Source organism: Taudactylus pleione, unplaced genomic scaffold (assembly GCF_031769625.1).
Source record: "Taudactylus pleione unplaced genomic scaffold, aTauple2 ptg000641l, whole genome shotgun sequence".
NCBI classification, from domain to species: domain Eukaryota; kingdom Metazoa; phylum Chordata; class Amphibia; order Anura; family Myobatrachidae; genus Taudactylus; species Taudactylus pleione.
The window spans coordinates 1,123,157-1,132,716 of NW_028285043.1; the positions used below are offsets into that span (position 1 = coordinate 1,123,157).

General features: G+C 47.5%; 1 pseudogene; it reads left to right on the plus strand.

Annotated features, from left to right (window-relative positions):
* The window catches only part of LOC148479058 (serine/threonine-protein kinase PLK2-like), an 82,695-nt pseudogene extending 79,075 nt beyond the window's left edge, over window positions 1-3,620 (plus strand).
* Window positions 3,621-9,560: the final 5,940 nt, after the last annotated feature.

The window sequence follows — 9,560 nt, forward strand, 5'->3', positions numbered from 1 at the left end:
CAGACATATTCTGCATATTCAATACTAAAAACGTGATAAAAGCTCAGACATAGAGCAGTAGTAGTACAAATAAAGTTCTAAATGGCCAAATAGGCCTTTGTACCAGATAGAGGATATAAGTTCAGCGTTGTGTCACAGCCTTGAGGAAGAGATATCGCTCACAATGCACCAGTGCTGATGCCAGCTACAGACTACTTCTCTCCTGATGGGCCTTTGCCATTTACACATAGTAAGTGAAGTCCGGCATCACTTCTAGTGCAAAACAATGCTGAACTTACATCACCCATCTGGTTGGAAGGCCTATTAGGCCATTTGCTTGTGTGTATTGTAATGTAACACTATCACTTTGGACCAGGGCGCTGTTTTATCACATTAGCGAAAACTCTTTTGAACATTTTCAGTGGCCAATATATGCGCAATGGAGCCATGTGTGGCTATTTCTGTCACAATGCCTGCTCATAAGATCAAACGCCAACACATCTTTGGGCATCAGGCAATGAGATTTCATAGAAAAGAAATTCATCCCTTGCACTATGCAAATGGGATTTTGTAAAGGGCTATAATAGGACATATTCCAACAAAGATTTGGTGCTTGAGCTGAGGTGGTGGTCTCATCCTCTGACCTGTAAAATAATATTAAATAATCAATATATTTATCTTCTTCTGCTAGTTTTGATTTCTCATTTTCCATCAAGCAGGTGAATTGGATCCCAGAGACCAGGTAACTTGCCCCATCCTGTGGGTGACCAAGTGGGTGGATTACTGTAATAAATATGGCTTTGGTTACCAGCTGTCAGACAACTGTACCGGAGTGCTTCTGAGTGACGGAACACACACTATTCTCTCCCCCCATTTGCAGTAAGTATAACAATATACTGCCATTTTTAATTACTTGGTTTTAGCGTGGCTAAGATGTATCCTTTCACTCTCTTCTTTCTTTCAGAAAAGTTTGTTATTCTACTAGCTTATACGAGCACATTACATTCCCTGAATGGAGTCCGCCCTGCAAGTTGGATGTAAAGATGAAGATATTGAGGTTCTTCTCTGAGTACATGCAGGAAAATATCTTGGAGGTGAGGACTTAGCAGCCATAGGAGAAGCATGTTGTTTGTGTAACATTTTTATTTTATTCCACATTGTATGAGAAGTTTGAGTAAAGGTGCGTACACACGCAGCAATTTTTTGGACGATTGAATGATAACGATGTCGTTATCGTTCAGTTGTCAAAAAATCGTTCAGCTTCTGCCCTAAAACGATGAACGATAACTACCAATGTGCGCTCCCACTTGTAGTTGGTAGTTATTGTTCATCGCCCGAACCTCTCCAACCTGACGAAAATGTCAAGTTGAACATGTTCGGGGATGAGAAAGGTATCCCAGGACTGAACGATAATCGTTCTTGACTTCATTCAGTGTTTCTGCTCAGTGTCATTATCGACACTGATCACACCCCTGCCGGGGACACACGGGATGGTATTGTTCATGGAGCAAATCGTCCCGTGTGTATGCACCTTAACAAGTATATGTCAGTGATTATGTGAGAAGATCCAATACAATAGGTTTGTTAAACTGATGGCACGACACACCTAAACAACTTACCTCTATTTTCTACTCTGAAGTATAATTCTATTCTGCATGTCCATTTGGAACCAGCAGAGGCTAGATACTTAATTAGAGTAAATATTAAGCTATTCACTATATCAATGCTGTCACCCTTTACATAACACGATAAATGGGGATGCCGTTTATAGACCGGCGGACTAAATACCGCCGGTCTATATCCCGACACGACAAGCCCGACGGGGGACTTCACAGGCATCAAAATACCGACTCCTATCTGAATCCCGACGGCGGAACGCCGAAGGATGACAACCCGAATGAGGTGAGTCCGGGGCGTCTTTAGCGTTAGCTGCGGGGGTGGGGTTAGGTTTTGGGGGGGAAGGTTAGGGTTAGGCATTCCCCCGGTGAGAGTTAGGTTAGGGTGCGGGAAGGGGGGGTTAGGTTTAGGCATTCCCCCGGGGGGGACTTAGGGTTAGGCACCCTCAGGAGTTTTAGGGTTAGGCGCCTCTAAGGGGGGGAGAGGAGTACTCACCAGATGGCGTCGGGATCTCCTGTGTCGAGATTTGAACCAGCGGCTAAACAGACTGATTCCGATAAATGAATGGCTACATGTCATGTCTACAGTCCCTTCCATAATACATATTAAACTGGAAACTCTGCTTACAGGGTGGAGATCTCCGTGCAGCACCAAGCCCCAACGTCAGGACTTTGTGCCTCCTGCACTTCCTGAAGACAGACCAGGCTCATGTTGTTCAGTAACAGGACATTACAGGTAAGTAGGTCTAGTCAATGCAGTTCATGAATATTTACACTGTTGCCTGGATGCCACTAGAGTATAGGTATGAAATATAGGTCATTATTTTCCTTAGCGGAAACAAGTTCTTTATGCAATTCACATACTATAGAAACAGAGTTTGACGGCAGATAAGAACCACTTGGCCCATCTAGTCTGCCCACTATATACATCATCTCTGATGATTTTGATAGAATATTTAGATATGGGAAAATCAATCTAGTTTTACAAAGTAGTCTACATAGATTGATTTTATGCCATTTTTTAAAAAACATATTGCATGTGGCTTTCTGGGAACCATATCAGATTCACAAGTAATAGCATCACTGGGATGTAGCGGTAGTACACAGGGCATTCAGTTATTATTTGCATATGACCCCTAATATTAATGTGCTATATAATTTATCTTCATTGGTAGGTGAATTTTTACCATGACCGCACAACAAAGATCATCTTAAGCAGAGGACAGCAGTGTTATCTACTGAGTTTCATTGACCAAGACAGACAGAGCTGTACAGTGCCCCTGTCAGCACTGCAAACCAGTTGTCCTCCACTCATAATTCAGAGACTGGAATATGCCCTGAAAATGCTGCAAAGCCTGAAATGGGATTAGCCAATCCACAAAGACACATTTCTGACAGGTTTTATGGGACTGCCAAGTGTACACTGTAGTTACAACTTACAATAATACGGTAACCACTGAAAAGGAACAAGGCGTGTTATGAATTGTGGGCACATGTATGTGAATGTAGCACCTGTAAAGATTGTTGTCTGGTGGGGAAGTCATGATAAAGCATTTCATTAAAGTTGTATACTTGGTTAGCCGGGAGCGAGGCAGTAAGCCAGGTCAGGTTCTGTGCCAGATACAGTAGCTGTCAGGGTACAGAAATATCAATATGGTAGTAGTGAGAAAAGATGCAGCACAGTCTGGTAATATGGAGGTCTAAATTTGCATCAAATGAGAAAAACAAGAGTTCTGGAGTACATTGTAGCAACTCAGATTTCATACTGGATCATCTTCTACTTTATACCAAAGAGATATTTTGTAATCAATAAAGGTCATTAATGAAAGTGCAAAACATTTGTCAATGCATAGTTTCTCATTGTGTGCAAATGTACCTGTTCGTTCATATTCTGTAAGCCTCAGCTTACTCTGCCTGGTCAGCATGCGAGCCCCGAAGACTGCGTACGTCCATGCAGTTCCCGGGCTGGCCACTCCCAGAAAACGGGGCGGACACATCCTGTTTCCGGGAATGGCCGAATACCCCATACCTCCACCCCACAAAAATCAGTGATCACAAGGATTTGCTCGACCCCCTAAATGGAGCCCATGGTGCTTAGTGCTGCTCTTGATTACATGACATAATTTAATAAATATCCTTTTCTATGATTTTAAACAGGAAGGGGTGATGCCATATAGGTTTGTAACTTAAATAAAAGAAATACACATCAAAACAATGAAATAAATAAGAATAAACAAGAAAACCAAGTCTCTCGTCCAGCCCCCCGGAAGAACCCCACACACTCCGTCTTTAAACAGAGTTTGAATAGAAATCAATGGGCGGATCATTGTCGATTATTCGCAATAAATACCAAGAAGTGGTACGTAAGCCAAGTGTACAAATATACTTTCCCACATGTTAAAAAACATTCTACTTTATGCTCCTTATCCATAGCTACTTATGTAACAGACCCTAGCTGTGCCATGTTCTCCCGTTACAAAGCCAACAATAAAGCAATTTTTTTCAAATTGATCTTATATGTTTTCACTCGGTTCAAGATGTTTTCACTCGGTTCAAGATGTTATCACACTGTTCAAGATGTTATCACGCGGTTCAAGATGTTTTCACTAGGTTCAAGATGTTTTCACTCGGTTCAAGATGTTTTCACTCGGTTCAAGATGTTATCACACTGTTCAAGATGTTTGTTATCACACGGTTCAAGATATTATCACACTGTTCAAGATGTTTTCACTCGGTTCAAGATGTTTTCACTCGGTTCAAGATGTTTTCACTCAATTTCAAGATGTTTTCACTCGGTTCAAGATGTTATCACACTGTTCAAGATGTTTGTTATCACACGGTTCAAGATATTATCACACTGTTCAAGATGTTTTCACTCGGTTCAAGATGTTATCACACTGTTCAAGATGTTTTCACTCAGTTCAAGATGTTTTCACTCGGTTCAAGATGTTATCACACTGTTCAAGATGTTTGTTATCACACGGTTCAAGATGTTATCACACTGTTCAAGATGTTTTCACTCGGTTCAAGATGTTTTCACTCGGTTCAAGATGTTTTCACTCGGTTCAAGATGTTACCAATCACTGTGCACTTGTCATCATGCAGTAACGGCTGATAGATAAATGTAGCCTGTAGAAAAAGACAAGTGTGAGTTACCCATGTAATGCCACTTTCAGAAGAGGAAATGATTGTTCTTAATTATGTCTCGTATAGAGATTATAGGCATGTTATGGCATTGTAGAGTAGAACATATCTTCCATTAATAACGATTCAACTATTGCTCAAATGATAACTGTATATAGGAACTGTTTTTTGTCAATGTAAGATCATAGATGGCAGGTAATTTCAGCACCGTAACTACATTTACTGGTGCCTGGTGCAGGCAACGCCCCCTCCACATGACATGAGGGGCGCCCTGCTAGGCAATTGCAGGAACCATGGGTGAGCAGCGGTGCCGCCCACAGAGCTCTGCGCTGGTGCACTGCACGCACACCCCTAGTTATGGCCCTGGGTAGTCTGCCTGCTGTTTGAATGCCCCTTCCCCCTCTCCCCCCCATTTTAGGAGACAGCTAGGTATTCTTACGTCATCTATATGCAGACACATGGGGCCCAAACATCAGAAATAAGAATGATTCACTGATTCTGCCAAATTAACACTAGAAAATCCCTGTGGTAGTAGCTGAGAATAAAAATGGTGCAGGATGCAGGCACCAAAAGGTGCATAATAATATGTTGCTGGTTCGGTCAACTTTTCCTGCAATGAGCTCCAAGAACCAGTTTGCATAACAGACAATTCCAATATCCATACATTTTGAAAATTAATCCCACTCCCCTCCACCTGAATAGTGGGTGGAGGAAGAAATAAGGTAACCAGTGACGACAGGAAGGAAGAGGGGGGTGGACCAGTGACGACAGGAAGGAAGAGGGGGGTGGACCAGTGAATGCAGGAAGAAAGAGGTGGGGATCCAGCGAATGCAGGAAGAATGGAAGGGGGATCCAGCGAATGCAGGAAGATTGGAAGGGGGGGATCCAGTGAATGTAAAAAGAGAGGAAGGGGGGAACCAGTGAATGCAAAAAGAGAGGAAGGGGGGAATCCAGTGAATGCAAAAAGAGAGGAAGGGGGGAACCAGTGAACACAAAAAGAGAGGAAGGGGGGAACCAGCGAACGCAGGGAAGAAAAGGGGGAACCAGTGAACACAGGGAAGAAAAGGGGGAACCAGTGAACACAGGGAAGAAAAGGGGGAACCAGTGAACACAGGGAAGAAAAGGAGGAACCAGTGAACACAGGGAGGAAGGAGGGAACCAGTGAACACAGGGAGGAAGGGGGGAACCAATGAACACAGGGAGGAAGGTGGGGACTAGTGAATGCGGGGAGGAAGGGGGGAATCAGTGAACACAGGGAGGAAGGTGGGGACTAGTGAATTGGGGAGGAAAGTGGGGAAACAGTGAACTCAGGGAGGAAAGTGGGAACCAGTGAATGCAGGGAGGAAGGTGGGGACTAGTGAATGCAGGAAGGAAGGGGGGAGACTAGTGAACGCAGGGAGGAAAGGGGGGAACCAGTGAATGCAGGGAGGAAGAGGGGGACCAGTGAACACAGGGAGGAAGAAGGGGGACCAGTGAACAAAGGGAGGAAGGGGGGAACAAGTGAACACAGGGAGGAAGGGGGGAACCAGTGAACGCATGGAGGAAAGTGGGAAACAGTGAATGCAGGGAGGAAGGTGGGGACTAGTGAATGCAGGAAGGAAGGGGGGAGACTAGTGAACGCAGGGAGGAAAGGGGGGAACCAGTGAATGCAGGGAGGAAAGGGGGGAACCAGTGAATGCAGGGAGGAAAAGGGGGACCAGTGAACACAGGGAGGAAGAAGGGGGACCATTGAACACAGGGAGGAAGGTGGGGACCAGTGAACGCAGGGAGGAAGAAGGGGGACCAGTGAACGCAGGGAGGAAGGGGAGAACCAGTGAACGCAGGGAGGAAAGTGGGAACCAGTGAATGCAGGGAGGAAGAGGGGGACCAGTGAACACAGGGAGGAAGGGGGGAACCAGTGAATGCAGGGAGGAAAGTGGAAATCAGTGAATGCAGGGAGGAAGGGGGGAGACTAGTGAATGCAGGAAGGAAGGGGGGAGACTAGTGAATGCAGGGAGGAAAGAGGGGAACAAGTGAATGCAGGGAGGAAGGGGGGAACCAGTGAAAGCAGGGAGGAAAGTGGGAACCAGTGAATGCAGGGAGGAAGGGGGGAACCAGTGAACACAGGGAGGAAAGTGGGAACCAGTGAACGCAGGGAGGAAAGTGGGAACCAGTGAATGCAGGGAGGAAGGTGGGGACTAGTGATTTGAGGAGGAAAGTGGGGAACAAGTGAATGCAGGGAGGATAGTGGGAACCAGTGAATGCAGGGAGGAAGGTGGGGACTAGTGAATGCAGGGAGGAAGGGGGGAGACTAGTGAATGCAGGGAGGAAGAAGGGGGACCAGTGAACACAGGGAGGAAGGGGGGAACCAGTGAATGCAGAGAGGAAGAAGGGGGACCAGTGAACACAGGGAGGAAAGTGGGAAACAGTGAATGCGGGGAGGAAGGGGGGAACCAGTGAACGCAGGGAGGAAGGGGGGAACCAGTGAATGCAGGGAGGAACCAGTGAACAGAGGGAGGAAGGGGGGAACCAGTGAACGCAGGGAGGAAAGTGGGAACCAGTGAACGCAGGGAGGAAGAAGGGGGACCAGTGAACACAGGGAGGAAGAGGGGGACCAGTGAACACAGGGAGGAAGAGGGGGACCAGTGAATGCAGGGAAGAAGGTGGGGACTAGTGAATGCAGGAAGGAAGGGGGGAGACTAGTGAACGCAGGGAGGAAAGTGGGGAACCAGTGAATGCAGGGAGGAAGGGGGGAACCAGTGAAGACAGGGAGGAAGGGGGGAACCAGTGAACGCAGGGAGGAAGAGGGGGACCAGTGAACACAGGGAGGAAGAGGGGGAACCAGTGAACGCAGGGAGGGAGTTGGGGACTAGTGAATGCAGGGAGGAATGGGGGAACCAGTGAACACAGGGAGGAAGGTGGGGACTAGTGAATGTGGGGAGGAAAGTGGGGAACCAGTGAATGCAGGGAGGAAGGTGGGGACTAGTGAATGGGGGGAGGAAGAGGGGAACCACTGACCATAGGGAGGAAGGGGGACCAGTGAACGCAGGAAGAAGGTTGGGACCAGTGAACACAGGAAGGAAGGGGAGGCCAATATATGTGTGACAGGGGGTGCAGTGGAAGAAGGAAGGATGGGAGGAGCAATGGATGAAGAAAAATGGAAGACAGGGGGGGCAGTGAATAAAGGATGAGGGGATTAGTGGATGTAGAAAGGAAGGGGTAGTGGATACTAGAGACTCGCTGTCAGCTCTAAGGGCCTGATTCAGACCCGGTCGCTAAGCTGCGTTCGCACGCAGCCGTCAGGGGCCGGGTATGCAAATCCCACGATCGCATGGGATGGCTTAAGGGCACCCTCTATGTCATAGCATGCGGCGGCTGTGCGATCACAAGCCAGTCTAATGCCGCCCCCTTTCCCTTCTCAGCACGTCATCTCCAGGAAGTGTATTAAACCATCTGTAACATCGAGAACCATCGGAGGCATACGCAGTGCTTGTGGCAGAGCCTACCCTTCCGCAAGCACTGCGAGTGCTGCAGTAAAAAAAACAGCCAGGTGATGTGTACAATGACACTTCACTTTAATTATGCATGCCCAAAGAACGCTGTTTTGACGCTCAGAAATACCTGCGTTCGCACACCCACTCCGCATTTTTCCAGGTCCTTCCCCTGTTACCACCCACAAATGGCACATTATGTCACTCAACCTAGCAGGCCATCTATGTGTTCTGAGCGATCGCTTCCCGAACGCTATGAGAGGCTCACGCACGCGCACAGCGATGCATAAGCATGCGCAGACGGTGACAATCGACCAGCAGCGTTCGAACGTAGCCTTGCGATCGGGTCTGAATCGGGCCTTAAAGTTAAGAGCTGACGGCCAGTGTCTAGTATCCACTTCCCCTTCCTTCCTACATCCACTAACTTTCCTTCCTTAGACTAAGCCAGTGACTGTCAGCAATGGCTGCTGCAATAGGTGGCACTGTTATAGGGTTCCCTCATTTTCCTGCACCCAGGGCAGTAGAGTGCCTCAGTGTAACCTGCTGTACTAGGCTAATGCCGCAGTCTGTCTCCTCCTATGACCGGCAGCACTAGCAGCTATCCTGGCAGCAGGGGGAGAGGAGCTGTGTCAGCTTAGTACCAGAGTCCAGAGATTAAGTCCTGCACTGATCCCTGTGCCTTGCTCTGACCCCAGCCATACATGATGTCATCCTGCTACCTCTGCATCATACGAGCAGCAGCTGGAGTAAGGGGGTGGAGGGGGTAAGCATGGAGACAATGCAGGTGGGCATCCCGGATATTGCGCCAAATGACTTTAGTGCCATCACGGAATTCGGACAATGCGGCTCCGCTGGGTGCCGCGATGCGCTTCCTGATCTCCTGATAAGAGCCATTGCTGCCCCCGCCGTCATGTTTCTTGGCTTCTTACGTCACTGGCACCACCACAGTGTCCATGCGCCAAGGGCTCTGAGGCTGGTGTGCACACATACATGAAGTCCCCTCTGCTCTGGTGGCCATTTTGTTGTAAATAGAGAAGAGAACAAAGTAGCGCTTGGCCATTGAGGCTGCGCTGTCTGTGGACATGTTAACAAAAGTCAGTCATGGCTCATTATGTAAACACATGCCATAACGCCCACAGACAGACTTTGCTCTTGATGGACATCGGAATCCCGGCATCAAATGGTTGCTGGGCTAACTACATCAAATCCAGCGATGCGATGGCAACTAGCCGGTATGTACCTAGAAAATCGGTAAGTGCTGTTCTTTGTGATAGAGGGATTTCTGGGTTTATGACGTGCATGCCTCTCAGGGGCATCCCAAAAAGAGGCCCATAGCCTTCTATTAGGGTAA